The 19,430-nt window shown below is 42.6% G+C and overlaps 1 long non-coding RNA gene across 1 annotated transcript in view; it reads right to left on the reverse strand.

Annotated features, from left to right (window-relative positions):
* The window catches only part of LOC138273460 (uncharacterized), a 504,158-nt gene that overhangs the window by 254,604 nt on the left and 230,124 nt on the right, over positions 1-19,430 (reverse strand). Inside the window, exon 2 of the long non-coding RNA XR_011200282.1 lies at positions 18,759-18,845. This is a non-coding gene — a long non-coding RNA (uncharacterized lncRNA). The remainder of the gene's footprint in view (positions 1-18,758; positions 18,846-19,430) is intronic.

A 19,430-nucleotide genomic window follows, 5' to 3' on the forward strand; every position in this document is an offset into this window, starting at 1 on the left:
GTTATCCACAAACAGTTCTACATTGGGGCCTTCCAACCCTTCTGGGACCCCCATCAGCTGTCATCGGGACGTGCCTTCCGCATATCCGAAGAGGCCTGCCACCACTACCCAGAGACCTCTACTGGCTCTCCATACAGAAGTGTTGCCAGTTCAAACTTCTTACACACATATTCAAGTCACTACACAACACAGGACCCACACACCTCAATCACCAATTTAATTTCCACCAACCCACCAGACAACTTGACTCAGCATCAGTCTCACTCACACACACACACCCCACATTCACAGAACAGGAGATTGATAATTCTCATCTGAAGCAGACATATCTGGGTCTCTTCCTCCTCCCTTCTTGAATTGCCCAAGAAGCTGAAGACCTGACTTTTCAATGTCTGTTTTGTGACCATCAAGATTGCCTGAACTCAGGTGCCTCACCACATGCCTACTCTCACTTCCTCAGTGCCAGGATACCCTCATGGGTAACAAGCAGCAGTATACAAATCTACCTTACATGTATATTTTGTTCACTACTGCAATGCCTACTTTTCCGATAGGAAAACATTGGGTTACCTTCTTACATTTAATAAGTGTGAACTTTCTATTGGAAGCAGGTAAAAATGTTGAGTTTGGTATAAATAATTATAATTTAAAACTCTAACTCTCTTTAGAGGTAAAGTTGAATTTCAAGTCACAGCTCAGAAAATCTCACTTTTAGAAAGTTGGCATTTTATTGTCCTAACCATTTGGTGTATGCACCCTGTATCCTGTGCCACATGACTAGTTGTAAATGGCAGTTGGTCTTTCTGGACTGCATCCAAACTGGGTGACAAAGAGGGAACAGGTGTTAGAAGACTGTGTCACCTCTGACTTGATGAGGGTGAGCTGTAACATACCACACTTCCACATCACAAAGACCCTGCCTCAGCACACTCTCAAACCATTTCACACCAGTCTATTGGGCCTCATTATGACCCTGGCGGTCTTTTCGCAAGACCGCCGAGTTACCGCCGCGGTGAAGACCGCCGACCGCGGCGGTATGCCGCTGTGCGCATTCTGACCGCTGGGAGCGTTCCGCCGGAAAACCGCCAGCAGCCACACTGGCGGTCGGCGGGAAAGTGGAGACTGGTCAACCTCCACCGCCACGCCAGCAGAACACCGCCCACAGAATTACGACCCACATTTCTGTGTGGCGGTCTTCTGTTGGCGGTCTTCTGTTGGCGGTCACCTCCCCATGGCTCCCGTCGCCTCCCGGAGGACCAACGCACAAGGTAAGTTGATCGTCCGTGAGGGGAGGGGGTGGGGGGGTGTTGTGTGATGTGGGCGTGCATGGGGGTGTGCGTGTGAGTGTGTAGAGGGGGTGTGTGAGTGCGTGTATGCGGGCGGGGGGTGCTGCTGTGTCTATGGGTAATGTGTGCTGTTCGGCAGGTGCGCATGTCTGCATGTATGTGTGCGGGTATGTGTCCCCGTTGTGTATGTGTGTGTAGGGGGTGTGTATATGTGCATGTTGGGGATGTGTGCATGTCGGGGTGCATGTATGTGCATGTCGGGCTGGGGGTGGGGAGGGGGTTCGTACCACCTCTGGGGGATGGCAGGGGGGTGGAGGGTGTGGGGGGAGGACTCGGGTGGGTAGTGGGGGGTGGGGGAGAACCCTATCAGTGCCAGGGAAGGAATTCCCTGGCCCCGATAGTGCTTACCGCCATGGTTCGCACGGCGGTTCTCGCCCGCAAGAAACCGCGGCGGTAGGCAGGGTCATAATACCCTTGGCGGTCTTGGGACGACCGCCGGGCCGGAGTGCGCAAACTCCAGCCCGGCGGTCATGACCGCCGTGGCGGTCGGAGTGGAGAAGTGGCGGTCGGTCGCGGCGGGGACCGCCGCGGTCAGAATGCCATTTTTAATACCGCCGGTCTGTTCGCGGTCCGACCGCCGTCTCTCCGCCGACCGCCAGGGTCAGAATGAGGGCCTATTGTGTCCCCAGAGAAGCTTATACTACGACAGGAAGGCAGGAAATTTCCAAACACTTCTAGGTTGAAAACCTCCAAAACCTTCTCCTACTTGCACGAAGTATAAATATTGGACCCTCTGACCCAACTCTTCAGTATACCTCTGGAACTGTGGAAGACTCAGAAGGACTGCTGTGCTTCTGTGCAACAAGGAATGCTACTCTACTGCCCTGCTTTCTGCTGCCCTGCTGCCTGAGTGAAAGGGACTGGACCTGCATCTTGAACCCTGGACCACCACATTGACTCCAAGGCCTAGTTGCCTATCCTCTTGATCAGAGAGTCAGGGCCATATAAGGCTCCAACCACCTTGAACCCAGCACCTGGACTATGTGGAGAGCCTTGCCCTCCAAAAGGTCCTACTCCAGTTATGGACCCTTGAGAGAAGAGGGCCTGAAGGTGCTCTGCCAGTTCAGCTGTGGTATCTTGGCAGAACTGAAGCAGCGTTACGCATCTCCACTCATCTCCAGGCATCTTCTCATTGGACCCACCGTTGCCAACTGCATCCGTGATGAAAGACCTCACAAGGCAGCCTGCTGCTCATTGAAAACCACTGCTGCGCAACATTTTCCCGATGCAGGACTTCACATTGGAAGCCTCTGTTAACAGCACCCTTGACAACAATGCTGGACCTCACTTCGCAAGCCTCGTTGAGTGCTCCACTGACACTGCGTGCAAAATGCATCCTGGACACAGTACCTTCGTTCACCACCCGCAGCTCATTGGAGCCACTGCTGTGTGACGCATCCACAATGAAGTATGTTGCAGTGCTCCACCAACAGGATTTAAGTTCCTTAGTTCTGCAGGCTATCTTGGTCCCTGTACCTGGCCCAAGCTCCATCACGGTCATCCTGAAATTGTGACTTTGTCCAAGTCTGGCACAGCTAGATAACAGTTGCCGCTTTGTGATTCTAAGCACTTTTTTCACTTAAACCTTTAAAATTGCATATATTCATTCTACTGATTGGGTTTTTAATGTTTTGGTCTCAAATAATTTATTAAAATATTATCTATTTTTCTCAATTTCTCTGGGAATTTTCTTGTGCTGCATTTTTACTTATTACTGTTTGAAGTGCTGCATAAATACTTTACTCATTGCCTCTAATTTAAGCCTGACTGCTTTTGTGCCAAGCTACCAGAGGGTTAAGCACAGGTTAAATTGGGAGTTTGCTTTCTTTCATCCTGACAAGAAATTGTGGTTGTTGCTTGATTACAGTTTCAACACCCCCAACCAGTTACCCAATTTCTTATAATAATATTATGCTTAGCTATACTCTAAAATGTTTCCTATGTTATATATCTGCTTTACTGTGCAGAACACAATCAGTGTGTGAAAAGGTAGGAGAAACAAAAACATTCCTCCAGTGCCCCTTCCATCTTAACACACAAGAGAATAATGAATAGAACACAGTGCCTTAGATATATGTTTATATTGCAAAGATACAAGGGCAAAATGTTGTCTGTGCTTTTGTTTTCAGCAGGCCAGATTACAGGCTGTCATAGCTTCAACATAAATGAACATGTTCACTTTAACAAATTTTTGCTAATTTCCATTGCCTAAATAAATATGCTAATCCTGGATTGTGATGATAATAGTCATTACCATGGCTCCAAAGGCCTTCTTTATGTGGAAACATTCACCCTAACGTTCTTAACTTATGCTAGGCATTTGAAATAGAAATTAACAAACTTTTAAATTCTTTCTAGCAATTAGAATTATAGAATATAGAATTGTTTCCAAATAGAATAATGATGATTAGTTCATAACTACTGTTAGACTGTTCATCCTTGGTGTGGTCTCCCTTAACCTTTTGCCTCTGTTTCCCAGGCTGTTGATGTGTGCTGGACTTTGCTGTTTCTGTTACTCTGGGCACTTTTCCACTGCCAACCAGTGCTAAAGTGCAAGTGCTCCTTTACAAAATTTGTATGTAATTGGGTTATTCATGATTGGCATATTTGATTTATTAGTAAGTCCCTAGTACAGTGCACTAGAGGTACCTAGGGCCTGTAAATTAAATGCTACTAGTGAGCCTGCAGCACTGGTTGTGCCACCCAAATAAATAGCTCTGTAATCATGTCTCAGACCTGCCATTGCAGTGTCTGTGTGTGCAGTTGTAAACTGTAAATTCGACTTGGCAAGTGTACCCACTTGCCAGGCCTAAACCTTCCCTTTTCTTACATGTAAGGCACCCCTAAGGTAGGCCCTAGGCAGCCCCTCGGGCAGGGTGCAGTGTATGGTTAAGGTAGGACATATAGTAATGTGTTTTATATGTCCTGACAGTGAAATATTGCTAAATTAGTTTTTCACTGTTTCAAGGCCTGTCCCTCTTATAGGTTAACATGGGGGCTACCTTTAAATCCAGGTAAAGCGTAGATTCCCTTTGGGAGTGGATGGGCATGTGGAGTTTGGGGTCTCTGAGCTTATAATTTTAAAATACATCTTTTAGTTAAGTTGATTTTAAGATTGTGTATTTGAAAATGCCACTTTTAGAAAGTGAGCACTTTCTTGCTTATACCATTTCTGTGACTCTGCCTATTTGTGGATTCCCTGTCTGGGTCAGTTTGACAGTTGGGCTGATTGCACCTCACACTAGACAGTGATACAAAGGGAGCTGGGGTGTAGTCTGCATTTCCTGATGAGCCATCTGTGCTAGGAGAGAGGAGAGGAGTAGTCACTTACACCTGAAAGGGCTCTGCCTGCCCTCACACAATGCCGTCTCCAACCCCCCTGGTGAGTGTCTGGGGCCTGGCCTGGGCAAGGCAGGATTTCACAATCAAGAGAGACTTACTTCAAAGGAGAAATTGGGTATAAGAAGAAACCACAGACTTTAGAACACTTCTGGAAACCAAGAGGAACCTCTGCCTGGAGAAGAGCTGACGAAGAAGAGCTGCCCTGCCTGTGACTGTTCTTTGTGGAGCTATCCTGCAGTTGCTGCTTCTGCCACAGTAAGAGGGCAAAGACTGGACTTTGTGCTGCCTTCCTTCTTGTGAAGATCTTCAAGGGCTCGATTTAGACCTTGCCTCCTGTTATTTGAAGTCTCAGGGACAGCAAAGACTTCTCTCTGCCAGCACCTGGAGTCTCTGGAGAGACTTCTACTCTGCCAAGTGGTGCCCATCCAGTTCCTGGGACCCTGAAAGGAGAAGCTAGTAGCCTAAGAGGAAGAAATCCATGCACCTGATGCCGTGCGGGGAATAGATCGACGTGACTCCGATCTGCAGCTGGAAAAGTGACGTGCTGCCGTCTTAGCGGCTGAAAATCGATGTTCGCCTACAACGTGACCCAAGAATCGACGCATGGAGCTGGGGAAATGACACGCAGCATCACTGACCGAGGCTGGTGAGATCGCAACCTACACTGCGTAGTTTTCGGATCATCGTGCGGCAGTATTTACGACACGATTACCACTGGGCGTGTAAAAACAACGCAAGGTCTGCCCGGACCCGAGAGTGCTGACCGGATCGATGCATCGCTCTCCTGCGGAGAGAAGAAACTACGCCCGATGACACACACTTGCCCGTGCAGGGTTATGTTTGATGCACCCAAGGTACATTTTCACGCTAACAGTCTTAGTGTGTGTCTAAAACTACATTAAGACTCTTTTTGCTTTTTAATTAATAACTTGACTTGTGTATTGTAGATTTTTGTCATTTTGGTCTTATTTTGTTTAGATAAATACTTTCTATTTTTCTAAACCTGTGTTGTGTCATTTTGTAGTGTTGGTACAAATACTTTACACCTAAGAACTCTGAAGTTAAGCATACCGCTCGTGCCAAGCTACCAAGGGGATAAGCAGGGGGTAGCTGAGGCTGATTCTTTTTTACCCCAACTAGAGTGAGGGTCCTTGCTTGGACAGAGGGGTAACCTGACTGCCAACCAAAGACCCCATTTCTAACAACTACGAATTAACATCTGAACAGGAAAATTAGTTCAGAAGTGGAAAGGTACAACATATCCCATCAAAATATTGTGAGAGAGAAAAGATCCTGGGTAGGACAGACACCATAGTAGGCAGAAAATCATCAACTCACCAGCATGTCTTGAAATTGACAAGGCAATTCAATCAAGATCAAGGGGCTCACCCAAAGCCCACTGTAAGTATATATTAAAGTATTGAAACCAGTAGGTCTGCAACTGACAACAACTGCTGCCAAGCTAGACCTAACAAAAAGAGAAACAGAACAGAGGACCCAAGTGATCCCAAATAAAAGTAGACTTAAAGAAACCTTTTCAAAATGAAAATCATCTGTCATGTTAGGTTCCTGAAACTGTTTAATGGTATTCATTATAAAGCATTTGAGGAAAAGTATTAATCAGAATAAGTATACCAAAAACAGGTTTCATTAAATTTGTTTTTATTTGAGATCCAATCCATCAGTCATATGGTGTGTATGAAAAATCTATGCCTGTTTCAGAAGCACATCCTGCTTTGGATTACAGTAGATAGTGGATTCTGGTTTGATATGGCCTCATAAACTAATGAGATGCCCTACTTCATCACACTAGTAAAATGCACACAACTGATTTAATTAAAGTGTTGTAATATATTGTCAGCCCACAGTGAAAATTTAGGGGCAGGGGGTATAAGGAATAACCTCTCTCTTTCAGCATAAAAACAATTCTGCCGTAAGGCTGGACCCATCGGACTATGGTGCAAGGGTTTCTGTGTTGGGTCTATGGAGCATATAAGCCCATATATATAAAAAATGGCGTACAACTGCACTTATGAGCCCAAAAATTTAGTGAGAGCCAACACCATTCGTTAGAGTCATCTGTGCACCATATTTGAAAAATGATGCACGATGGCACTAAGGAATGGCTATCGTCATGAAAAATGACGCTAGCTGCGCTGTACGATGGTAGACAAAATAGAGCTAGGCAGATTAGCGGCCAAATATCTGCCGCTAGTCAGCCTAGCATAATTTTGTCATGCACAAGCAGCCAAAAAATGTCTCCTGTCTAACTATAGACAGGAGTCATTACCACAACCCCAATACCCACCACTGGGGACCAGTGTCCTCAGGACAACTCCAACATACCCAGTGCCAGCCAGGGGAACACTTGTAAGGGGACCCCATTGGCACATAATATTAAAACAAATATACTTACCTTAACTTACCTGGGATGGGCTCCCTCCACCTGTAGTGTCCCTGCGGTGTTGGTGGGGGTGATGCTGGGCGTTGGGGTGGGTATCTATGTGCCCAAAATAGGGACACCATGGTCTGACCAGGCGTTAAATTTTGATGCTAATCAGCTTTAGCGTCATGTTTTGGGTCCCCTTTCTAGGTGTGTGTGATTTTAGTGTAGGGATTTAAATATGGCACTAGCGGGCTAGCGAAATTTTTCAGAAGGGATCACCTACCTTGCATCTCATTGTCACAATAACATGCAAGGTGGATTGGCTCTCCCAAAAATTTCACTAACTGCGATATTTTGATGCTAGATGGGTCTAGCTTCAAAATGTAAATATAGAGTTAGGTGTGCACCACTTTAGAGTAAACAAAAATGACGCTAAGTGGCACATACATTTCATAAATATGGGCTATAGTGCGCTTCTGCAGAGAGTGAGCAGAAATACTTCACATCTTTGTAAATATGGAGCATTTCTGCTCTCTCCCTTGCACACACAGTGCTAGAAATGTCCTTGCTGCACCACGTTGCGTGAAGTAATAGTAAATGTGCCCCGGATGTATTTTAAGCTTTCCGTACTGTTATTTCTGCTTCTGGCTTACTGTTTTTCTTCACTTCTTCACGTCACCTGACACTTTTATCACTGGGAAGGGTAACTGGTTTCAAGATTAGCAGGGCAGATGATGCTCCCAGTCTGTCATATCTTCTCACAGTCCAGGGAACGTTCTTCAGATGTAAGTGTTTCCTTATCATTAACAAGTCATGTTTATCTTCTGTTTGTGCTGCTTTCAGGCTGAATTCCACAGACACCGTCTTATCATTACAAGGTTTCAGAATTGTGTTAGGATGGAAAATGGAACAGCTGAACTGATTGCAGATGCTGTAATCCTTTCCTCCACCCCAAGCATAGAGTAAAGCGTGTCTAACATTTATAGCAGCACTACTCTGGTTCATGAGTTATTGGTATTTCACTGTTTATTATTTATTTTTCATTGTGAAGCACATTTTCTATGCCCCTCTTATTGAACTGAAATCCTGCTTCAATAAATCAAATAAACCACAACTAAATAAGTTGAGCATTATATTTTCTGATTCTTGCCCAAGACATGTTTATATACTTTTATCAATAAAAATACATTGGTGCACAATAAAATATGCTTCTCACGTTTTAGTAAGGCATTACAGTGAGAAATGGTGTCTTGTCATTGTTCAGAGTAACTTACAGACTTGTACAGTGTTGGGATTGCTTCACATCTGTTTCCCATATTTTTATCAGGCACTAAATAAACAAACATTGACAATTGTTCTAGCTTCTACATGGTGAAAAGGTTAGTCCATGCTAGGCCTCAATGGATGGTACTTCCAATATTTTGTAAAAACGACCTCTAAAGATCTATTGGCCAGATGTACGAAGCATTTTTCTAGTCGCAAACGGGCGATTCTCAAAATCGGCCCCTTTGCGACTAGAAAAATGCTTTTTGGGATGTTCAAAGCCCAAACTGCGATTCCGTAACTTGTTACCGAATAGCAGTTTGGGTTTTGCGATTTAGTATGAGGAAGGGGCATGTCAAGGGCGTCCCTTCCTAATACCGAATCTAAATGGTATGTATGAATGTGGTCACAAAACAATCGCAGTTAGCACCAATTTCAAATTGGTGCTAACCCATTCGCAAAAGGGAAGGGGTCCTCATAGGACCCCTTCCCCTTTGTGAATGCATGTGAAAACATTTTTTCAGAGCAGGCAGTGGTTCCAGGGACCACTGCCTGCTCTGAAAAAATGAAAAGAAAACTTCTCATTTTTGTTTTCGAAATGCATTCCGTTCTCCTTTAAGGAAAAGGGGCTGCATTTAAAAAAAGAAATACTGCTTTATTTAAAAGCAGTCACAGACACGGTGGTCTGCTGACGCCAGCAGGCCACCATCCCTGTGAGTGCCGCCATTACCAATGGGGTCACAAATTGCGACCTACCTCATGAATATTCATGAAGTAAGTCATTTGCGACCCCATTGCGAATCGCAGACAGTGTCATTGACACTGTTGTATATCTGGTTTTGCGAGTCACAAATTGCGAGTCGCTAAGACTCGCAGTTTGCGAGTCGCAAAACTGGATTTTTGTACATGTGGCCTATGTCCTTTAATTGGATGATAAAGCAAACATAAAGTGCCACGATTGTTATAATCCCTTACAATGCATTATATTTCTTATTCTGTGAAAAACACAACAAAAACAAATATCAAGGTCTCCCTTTCTCCACGCACATCAAAATCATGCACCTTAAAGATTTATCACCAATTCTTCCCATGATCCCAAACCAAAAAGGACAACGTAAAACTGTTGGAAGGTCCATCAGGGAGACAGCAGTCAGGTGTATACAATTAAAGGCTTATTTTATTAATAGCTGCACATTTCTAGGTTTAACCGTCCTTGTCTTCCAGCTTCTTACAATTTTGCCTCCTCATCTCCAGTGTTTTACATTCCACTATACAAGCTCTTCTTGACATCACTGCGTACAAACACCAAGGTGCCACACATCTCCCTTCCACCAGCATACACCGGACTCCAAGATGCACATATATTCCTTCTATCACCATAACCAACAACTTTAACCAGCTGCACATACATGGTCTCCACCTAATACTATTCAAACAGCCATATGTTTATATGTATGCGTCCTGGCCTACTAATATTACACATAGGGGCTGATTCACAAAGGTAAATTACACTTTTGAGTAAGTTTATACTTTGTAGTAAGTTTACTTCTTTCAGTTTTCACATACTCTGTGAGTTACTTCAAAAGTGTAAGTTACATGCCCATACCCCCACACTAATGCAACTGGCTTACTCTTGTGTGGGTAGGTGACTTCCTTCCCCACATGCCTTCATGAACCTCCTTAAACCCTGCTTGCTCCTCACTAATTCCATCCCCTTTTGCATTAAGTCTACCCCTTTTCCCACCCACTTCCTATGCCCCTCCCGCATTTACTACTAAAATCTATACTTACATGTGTAGAGACTCCTCAGTCATGTGAAAAAATCCACACACACGAGTGCAGGCAAAACTTATATTTTGTAGTACGTTTTGTAGTACATTTTGTAGCACTATGAAATGAACTACAAAGTGCAGTTTGAGAATCAGGCCAATAGTCTTTACAAAGCCCCGGGATGCTTCTCCTTTTTTCACCTGTCTAGGGTTCACCAATATTGTGTTTCCTACTCATGCTTCATTTGCACTCTCTCTTCCACTAGCTCTTTCTTGCTCACCCCACAGCTGATCAACTTTGAACACTCCTATATTTCTTCAATAATTATTTCAATGGGGTTCTTGATGAACTTATTCATTTTTGCGTTCCCAGTGGTGACTTAATTTTTACTGCATCTCTGTTGTGGATTTTACTGGCCTCCTTGTGTCAAACAATTACTTCTTGGCATGCATTCTCCCTTGCTCCTTTTTTCACATGTATTCACTGGCACTTGTCCATGTTTGACTAGCAACTGTGTGAACTGTCACCCTATAGGTTTAAATCTTGATTTTTAGCTTACTCAACCAATCTCACATGGTATTTCTCGCCACCTAAATACTTATATTTTGAGAGCCTTATTAATTCTTTTGACCTTCCCATTAGCATTTCAATGACAAAATGCACTTTTTATGTTTCAGAATAGTCTCTTTTTCCCTAAACATGAGCGAATCCCCATAGTCTGTCTGTAAAGTTTTTAGGAACCCTTCTCTTACACGTACCTCATCCAAATATTTTACCACAGTTTTGGTGTCCACATAATTTACAGTCTCTTCCTCCTGCCACCTAGTCTATACATCAATTAATACTATTACATATTACCCATTCCTCACTCCTTATAATGGCCTTATAATATCTAATGCAATATCTTCCAATAGTTGAGTAAATCACTTTCTACTGTGAATTGGGCTTAGTCTTAAAAACTGTAAGACAGTCTGCACATTCTCTCACTGATCGCTCCTCTTTCACGTTCATCCCTGGCCATCAGTAATCGCCTCTATGAATTTCTGTATACTTGCTCTATCAGTATGAACTTCATGACTTAACTTCATCAATGTACGACATAATGGAGCAAGAAGAATCAACCTCCTTTCCCTGAGTACCAAGCCTCTATCTGCAGACATCCTAACTGCCACTGATCAAAGCATTTGGGCCCATATTTATACTTTTTGACGCAAAACTGCGCCAACGCAGTTTTGCGTCAAAAAAATTAGCGCCGGCTAACGCCATTCTGAAGCGCCATGCGGGCGCCGTATTTATTGAATGACGTTAGCCGGTGTTAGCCGCAGGCGCCGTCTGGTGTGCGTTAAAAAAAACGACGTACACCAGGCAGCGCCGGCGTAGGGGGATATGGAGCTTGGGCGTCAAAAAATGGGGCAAGTCAGGTTGAGGCAATTTTTTCACCTCAACCCGATTTGCGCCACTTTTTTTCACTCCCAACCCCCATAGAAATGACTCCTGTCTTAGCAAAGACAGGAGTCATGCCCCCTTGCCCAATGGCCATGCCCAGGGGACTTCTGTCCCCTGGGCATGGTCATTGGGCATAGTGGCATGTAGGGGGGCACAAATCAGGCCCCCCTATGCCACAAAACAAAAAACAAAAAAACACTTACCTGAACTTACCTTAATGTCCCTGGGATGGGTCCCTCCAGCCTTGGGTGTCCTCCTGGGGTGGGCATGGGTGACAGGGGGTGTCCCTGGGGGCATGGGGGGCACCTCTGGGCTCCTTCAGAGCCCACAGGTCCCTTAACGCCTGCCTTTTGCAGGCGCTAAAAAACGGCGCAAAAGCGGCCATGCGCCATTTTTTTTGACCCGCCCACTCCCGGGCGTGATTTTTGCCCGGGAGTATAAATCCCACGCACATGCCTCGGAGTCGATTTTTTAGACGGGAACGCCTACCTTGCATATAATTAACGCAAAGTAGGTGTCCACGCTAAAAAATGACGCTAACTCCATGGACTTTGGCGCTAGACGCGTCTAACGGCAAAGTATAAATATGGAGTTAGTTTTGCGTCGAAATTGCGTCAAAAAAAACGACGCAATTTCGGCGCAAACGGAGTATAAATATGCCCCTTGGTACTTTTTACTCCCATTACTTTCCAGCCTTCTTTCACTCACCTGCATGCTTCCTGTAAAACTCCATCCACTTCTTATCACCCCCTTCCTTTGATGTTATGCCTGCTGTACTTGTGCACATCTTCCAATCTTTTTCTTCACTCTTACTCTCATCAGGCTTCATTACTTTAGCCCCAAAATTGACATACTCTAAAATTCATCTAGAAAATCAGTTTGCTGCAAGATTCTTAACTATTGGAATGTACTATATCACAAAGCCATATTCTTGTAATCCTACTACACACCTGTGATTTCTCCTTGAAATGGCTTTGATTCCCTTCTTGGAGTAGACTCCGCTGAATGGTTTGTGACCTGTAATTATTTTAAATTTATTCCCCCTTACAAGATACATTCCTTTTCCTATTACCCAAAATACATATATGATCACATTTTCAATTACATAATAGCTGTGTCCTGCCCCTTCAAGCTTCTTGAAATGAACATTATTGTCCTCAACTTTCAACCATCACTTTACAATAGTACTTGTACCAGTTCACTTGTGCTGGTATCTGTCACAATGACTCTTCTTCAGGATCAAAATGGTGTAAATTGGGAGCTTTGTCCAAGTGTTTTTTTACCTTTTTCAAACTCTATATCACAACTTTACTCCCTTACAAAATAAGTCATTCATTTAGCATCTCTCTGATGTTCATGGTTGTACCTGCAAAATGTGAAATAAATTGATTGGAAAAATCCACCCTAAAAATGTTGTCAACATTTCCTAACTACTACAGTTTGTGCCATAAGTAATCTACTTTCTGCATGTTACGTGCATTTTCCACTTTGTTAAAATGAAGTCATGCTTCTTCAATATAGTTAACACACTCTATATCACAACTTTACTCCCTTACAAAGTAAGTCATTCATTTATCTCACCACCCTGTCATGCTATTCTTTGTTGCTTCTAAATATAATATAACGTTTTGCTAGATTTCTACCTTTTTTATACTTTCAGTTCTACTTTCCATTATCCTCTGAAAATCTGATGGCCAGAGCTTAAGCCAAATAGCAATCTTAAAAATGTGTATGTCCCAAGGTGAGTCACACAAGCCATACAATCTTTTTAAGTCCTCATGCAGTGTTGATTCTAGATCAGTAGATGAAAATATCTTTGCTCCTTTCAGAAACAACAATATCTCCAATTGAGTAGGAAACATGGTTTACTAAACTTGCTTGTTCAATTTGCATACATTGATACCCACCTTGATGTCTCCCATGTTTTTGAGCTACAACCACTGGGTTCAATTTAATATGGAGCTGAGAGAGAAACACAGTGGGGCACCTTCCACCCAAACAATGTATCACACAGACATACAGATACATATTTCTCCAACAGTAAAGATAGCTGTGGTGATAAACTGTAACTACATTGTCAACTGCCTCTTTTTATATATGTGAAATAATGTCTCTGCTTTCAAGCTTGGATAATAAGTAACGTGTCCCGGGTTTTTAGTAATTGGTGTGCTCCTCATGTTTAAAACAAAACTGGAAGAAAGGATGGGAGCAGTACTTGTCACAAGTATGGTGGTTATCTATCTTTGTCAATATTTTGCGACTGTCTGGAATAACTAACCCCTCTCTCTCAAAGTCCAGCATGCCACTGATTACTTTTTGTCTATGCCCATTCACTGGCTAATGGGTGCACATCTTTCTGCAATATCTTGTCCTCTAATTTTACATGTATATGTGTAGGATCTTAATTGTTGAATTGAGGTACCTTGGCCAAATTAATGTCTTAAAGCAAGAGGTGTGCAATCCCCCCTCTAGCCCAATAAGAACTGGGGCTAATTGTTTTGTTTGGGGAAGAGGGCATGCAGCCCCCCTACCCTCAAAGAGGCCCCAGGGATATCATTCCCGGGGACAGCTGTGTTCCCTGCCCAGGACAGTTGGCACAGAGAATATAAACTGTATTTTCTGCCTACACTCTCCAAGGCAGGGAACACAACTTTGCTACCACCTGGGCCTGAGCAGAAAAAAAGTTGCTCCCGCCTGGGCTGGTGAAAGGAACCGAGCCAGCTTCTTCCAGTACCCTTGATAGATGATGGCTGGGGAGCTGGCAGGAGCCATGGGAGCCTTGAGATGGCTCCCATAGCCCAAATGATTTGCAGTGTGGGTGCCCCCAGTAGGTAGTGGGACATCCACTTTAAAAAAATAGCCAACTCCCCTGCCACACTTTATGTGTGCCAGCTGAGGAGCCAGCAAGGGCAAAGAGACTCTTAAGGCTACCCCTGCTGCCCCCAAAACACTTTGTCAGTCGTTGGTGCCCCAGGTGGGCACTGGGGCTCTCACTTTTAAAAAATAGAAAGCTACCGCCATCACTCATAATGGGTGCTGGGTATGGAGTCAGTCAGGACAATGGGGGCCTTGGGGCTTCCCCCGCAGTACCAAATTATTTTAATTTGGTGTTCCGTTTGAGACTGGGACTCCCATAAAACAAGATAAAAATTATTAAAATTAAAAAGAAATGAGTGGCCAGGCCCTGCAGCTAACCACCTCTGACATCCAACCGTCCACAATGCACAGCATTCGGGCACGTGCGGTATGGGGTTGGCTGCATGACTTAGCCTCTGGTGGGGGGTTGGGGCTGGCTGGGGTATAAGTGCAAAGCCTGGCATGCAGCCCCCACAGGGTGCACATGGCTGACTAAGTGACGTTACAATACAAAGGGTGTCATTTTAAATAAGGCAGATCTACTGTCTTTGCCAACAGTTCTGAACACCAAGATATAAAAAGTGGGCCTATTAGCTTTGTGAAAGGGCGAGTATATCAACATATACAAGGTACACCTATTGTCGTTGTCACAAAATCACCAATAATTAAAATCAAATGTACATTTCATTATTTCACATAAAGTGATTATCTTATTAAAAATTTGAATAAAGCTTTATTTTAAAAAATCAACATGTCTTTGAATCTTTTTACTAACTGTTTTCGGGCTACACAATACAGACATAAAACCAACCGCAAGAAGTGCTCCAACTGAAGAGCATAGAGCTCCAGCCAAGATTTCCTCAAATAATATGATATCATCTCCCTGAGGTCCTGGATTTAATGACCCCAGGTGAACTTATTCTATTGTTTAAACCCACTCTTAGCTCGAGCTCTGTGTTTTTCAGCTAGAGGGCAAGGAGGCCCTCTTGTGATTTTTTATTTGCATTTTGTAGGCTGAAAAATGTAAAAAGAAAACCTCAGACACATGTTTTTTTTTATTGTTTTTAAACCAACATGTCTTTGAGTCTTTTTTTAACAGGTTTCAGCCCATAAAATGCAATCATAAAACTATGTTAAAAGAAAGACCCAGAGGCATGTTGATTTTTTAATTTAAACTTTATGAAATATTTTATCATATCCAGTTTTATTAAACATTACATAGTGTGAATTACTGGAAAATAAGTTTGAATAAAAATATTAGTGACTCTTTGACCAAGTTAGTATGTCTACCTGAGTGTGTCCAGGCCCTGCGAGACATATTGCATACTTCTCATCCCAGAAGGCAGATTGCTGCAGGTGATAGAGCACCTTAGGAGGTTGGGCACAGGGCCTGACCACATATCAGACCCCATGCTGATTCCCACACAGCCAAAGGCCGAAGACTGTTCGCTGCATGGGGTTGCCTGCCCATGAGCGGCTGAATGAAGGACATAGCCACAGTTGAGGATGGCATTATGCATGGTGATAAAATATTAGTTTACATTAAAAGACACCTAGAAATTCACTGAAAAACCAAACATTATAGTGACGTTATAGTTAGGTATGGTAATAATATCGTACTTCACATTAAAAAACCTTAAACTTCACTGGAAAATAGACAAAGGTGAAAAGGACGTTATAATTAGGTGAACATTCCAGTTAGAAAATACCATTCTGGATTACAAAACCATTGATATAAACCAGTTATAATTATCTCAAGTAAGTATAGCTCATGCCCTAAAATAATTATAACTCATGCCCTCACCGTACCATATCACATTAATCTCATGACATGTTCTATCACATCATTGATAAAATCACTGCAACACCTGAAATTACATCATTGATGACAAAACTGTGAAAAGAGGGGGTGTGACTTAGGGTATTAATTATGGTTGCTGCAAGGGGTTACCATTAACCCTGTGTCCTACATTGATTCTTGTAGGGCGCACACCTGGCAAGCACTTACCAAGTGAGATTTGACTCTATCACCAAGATAAGACAATTCTCACTTTCTATTGATTTGCACAACACTTTTGAAGCACCTTCCATTTGACTTAGATTCCTCTAAGAAGGGTTGTCATCATTAAGGGCCAGGCGTACATAGGGAATGGTTTGTGATAATCCAATAGCGAAATTTTGCAATTCGCTAGTTGGCAATCGCAAACACCCATGTTCAAATGTGTAATACACATTTTGCAATTCCCAGTGGGTCGCAAATAGATCTACCTTATGAGTATTAATGAGCTAGGTCTCGGTTTGGGACCCTTTGGTAATCGCTAAAATCACACTCCTCGGGTCAGCAGACCATCATGTCTGCGAATGCTTTTCTATAAAGCAATTTTTTTTAATACAGCCTGTTTTCCTTGATGGAAAATGGGATGCATTGCAAAAAGAAAAAAATGGAACGTTTTCTATTCATTTTTTAAGAGTAGGCAGTGGTACCTGGGATCACAGCCTGCTCTCAAAATTAGTTTTTACAAACATTGACACAGGGTAAGGAGTACACCCTTAACACACCCCTTCCTAATACCAAATTTCAAACCCAAATTGCGATTCAGCTGGGCCTTTGTACATTAAAAAAATCATTTTTACGTTCGCAAATGGCCCGATTCTGCAAATTGGGAAATTTGTGTAAGTAAAAAAACTTTGTACAACTGGACCTACGTCACTACTGCCAGTGTAAGATTGATAAAAAGTCCACCAAAGAGACAGAAGTAAAAAAAAAAAGTTATGTCTTCCCTTGATGAGCAAATCTTGCAAATCAGAAGAGTTCATTCTTTATACAGTTGAGGGCTTCCTCTGTGGCATGGAATATGAACTGCTGAATGCATTATTGTGAATCTAAGCAGCGAGGCTATGGAATATGATGATGTTGCCCAAGCTCTTTACCCAGGCTTTAACAAACTCATGTCTAAATGTAAAACCTGTGGGTTGGTTGGACGAAACAGCACAACAGTTCAATGATTGTAGAAATAACAGGATTTTTTTAACATTTAGAAGGGGCTTTTAGTCTTTTAATGCATTGAGTGCATCAAGCAAGGAACTAGATTGGAATGTTGTCTGTAGTTTTGTCGAATTATAACTGTACTCAGTCACCTCTATGTGTTCTTTGCTTTGAAAAGGCTTTTTACAAAAAGGGAGGAGGTTCAAAAAGTTCAGGATACTTTAGACGTACGTTGTCTAGCATCTAAGATAATGTATCTATTCACTCTTGGCTTCTGATTGTTTGTGGAAAATATAACAGTCACTCAAAGAAGAACAGATCAGGGTAGATTATTCTTCAAAATAAACTCGTAGCTGAAAAAGAGTGTTTAATATTCGTGGAAATCTGCTTCACATGACATTCTGCCTCCTTTACTGTATAGAAGGGCAAAATAGGCAGAAGCAAGCAGCCACCACCTGGATGTGCTCAACATTTCGGTCATTAGTCTTAGTAATTTACTGAACATTTCTTCCCTGTAGACTTAGTTAAAGCCATCTAAACAGATTATAAACTTTAAAACATATACTATACACAAAGAAAAAAGTCAATAACTCGTAAGATAATGCAGCAGTCTAAGTGAAACAAAAATAGATAATGCTTTAATTTAAAACTTTGGAAAGTAAGTAGGATTTCAGGTAATTACTGGAATATAGTCAGGCATATGTCTTATACTGGAATTAATGGACTCTAAAAGTAGGTGCAAATACTAGGAACAACTGAAAAAGTGTTCTGTACCTTTAACCATTGGTGCCTCTAGCCTTAGAATGTCGTTATTTCAGGACATACTGAAAGAAATAAAAATTACACTTGCAGATGCAAAATATTACAGACAACGCAATTGGATGAATTGGTTGCCTAAACACCCATTCTTTGAATTCATACTGATCCTCAATGGAAGTCAATGGAGTGTGAACTAAATGAGCATCACGGTAGAATTTGAATGCTGCAAACACCAGTCCGAAATGCAAATCGATGTAGTATTGCTAGTAGACAAACAGCATTGGTACTTTATACCATACCTATTCAGTCATGATCGATTCAAACAAGGGTATTTGGAAAACTGGGCTTAAGCTATCTGTAGAGTTTTACCATTTTGATCTATCACAGCAGATAAAGTTGGAATTATGCATATTGGTCAGAAAAAAGTGGAAAAACAGGTTACATAAAGAACAATATTCCTTATAATGTAGATCGGAAGTGGGGTATGGTCTTATTGGCTGAAGTGATACACTGAACTTCACCAGCAGAATACTGTTCTAAGACATCCGTGCCTAAGACAGTTGTGGCATCACATCCCTTGGAAACAATGATATGGTTGACTCACATGAGAGTATGCCGGTGCCACTGAAGAAGATCCAGAAGTTAAATAGGACTTGTAACCTTGCACAGTATTAAAGATTTCCAGAGGGATCTGTAAAAGACAAAGAAATCCATCTCATCAATTGATATGCAGCAGAACACTCAAGTCGATACAAACTACTGTATCGCATAGGTTAGTTGGAATGTCTCATCATCTAAACATTTGACTGCCAGGGATTGTGCAGCTTAACACATAAGAAAGACGGGTGATTATCAAATGTGTTCCACAGTAGCAGCTGTGTATCCTCTTCCCCCTCTGACTTTGCCACCTGCACACAATGTGCGTACATCTAAAGTGTGCTTCTCACCCACTCTATGTTACTTCACTAACTATGTTCCTCTTTTCACCGTAATCTTAAACTAATGTGTGTTCTTCAACCTTTCTGTGCTACCTCATACACTTTTGGACATATTTATCATTATTTCACGTAATATAATGCAGCAAGACACCTTGCTGCTCTGCACTGTGTGAAAGGGAGAGGGCAGGAATGCACCATATCTATCAAGTCTAGTCACACACAGCTGTGCCACTATGCACGCTTTACCATTACACTCCTTTCCTCCCCACCCATACCATAGCTCTCAACGACTAAGAGCTGTAATGATGGTCTACTACATTGACATACTGGCCCAACCT

This window comes from Pleurodeles waltl, chromosome 2_2 (genome assembly GCF_031143425.1).
Source record: "Pleurodeles waltl isolate 20211129_DDA chromosome 2_2, aPleWal1.hap1.20221129, whole genome shotgun sequence".
In the NCBI taxonomy this organism is placed as follows: domain Eukaryota; kingdom Metazoa; phylum Chordata; class Amphibia; order Caudata; family Salamandridae; genus Pleurodeles; species Pleurodeles waltl.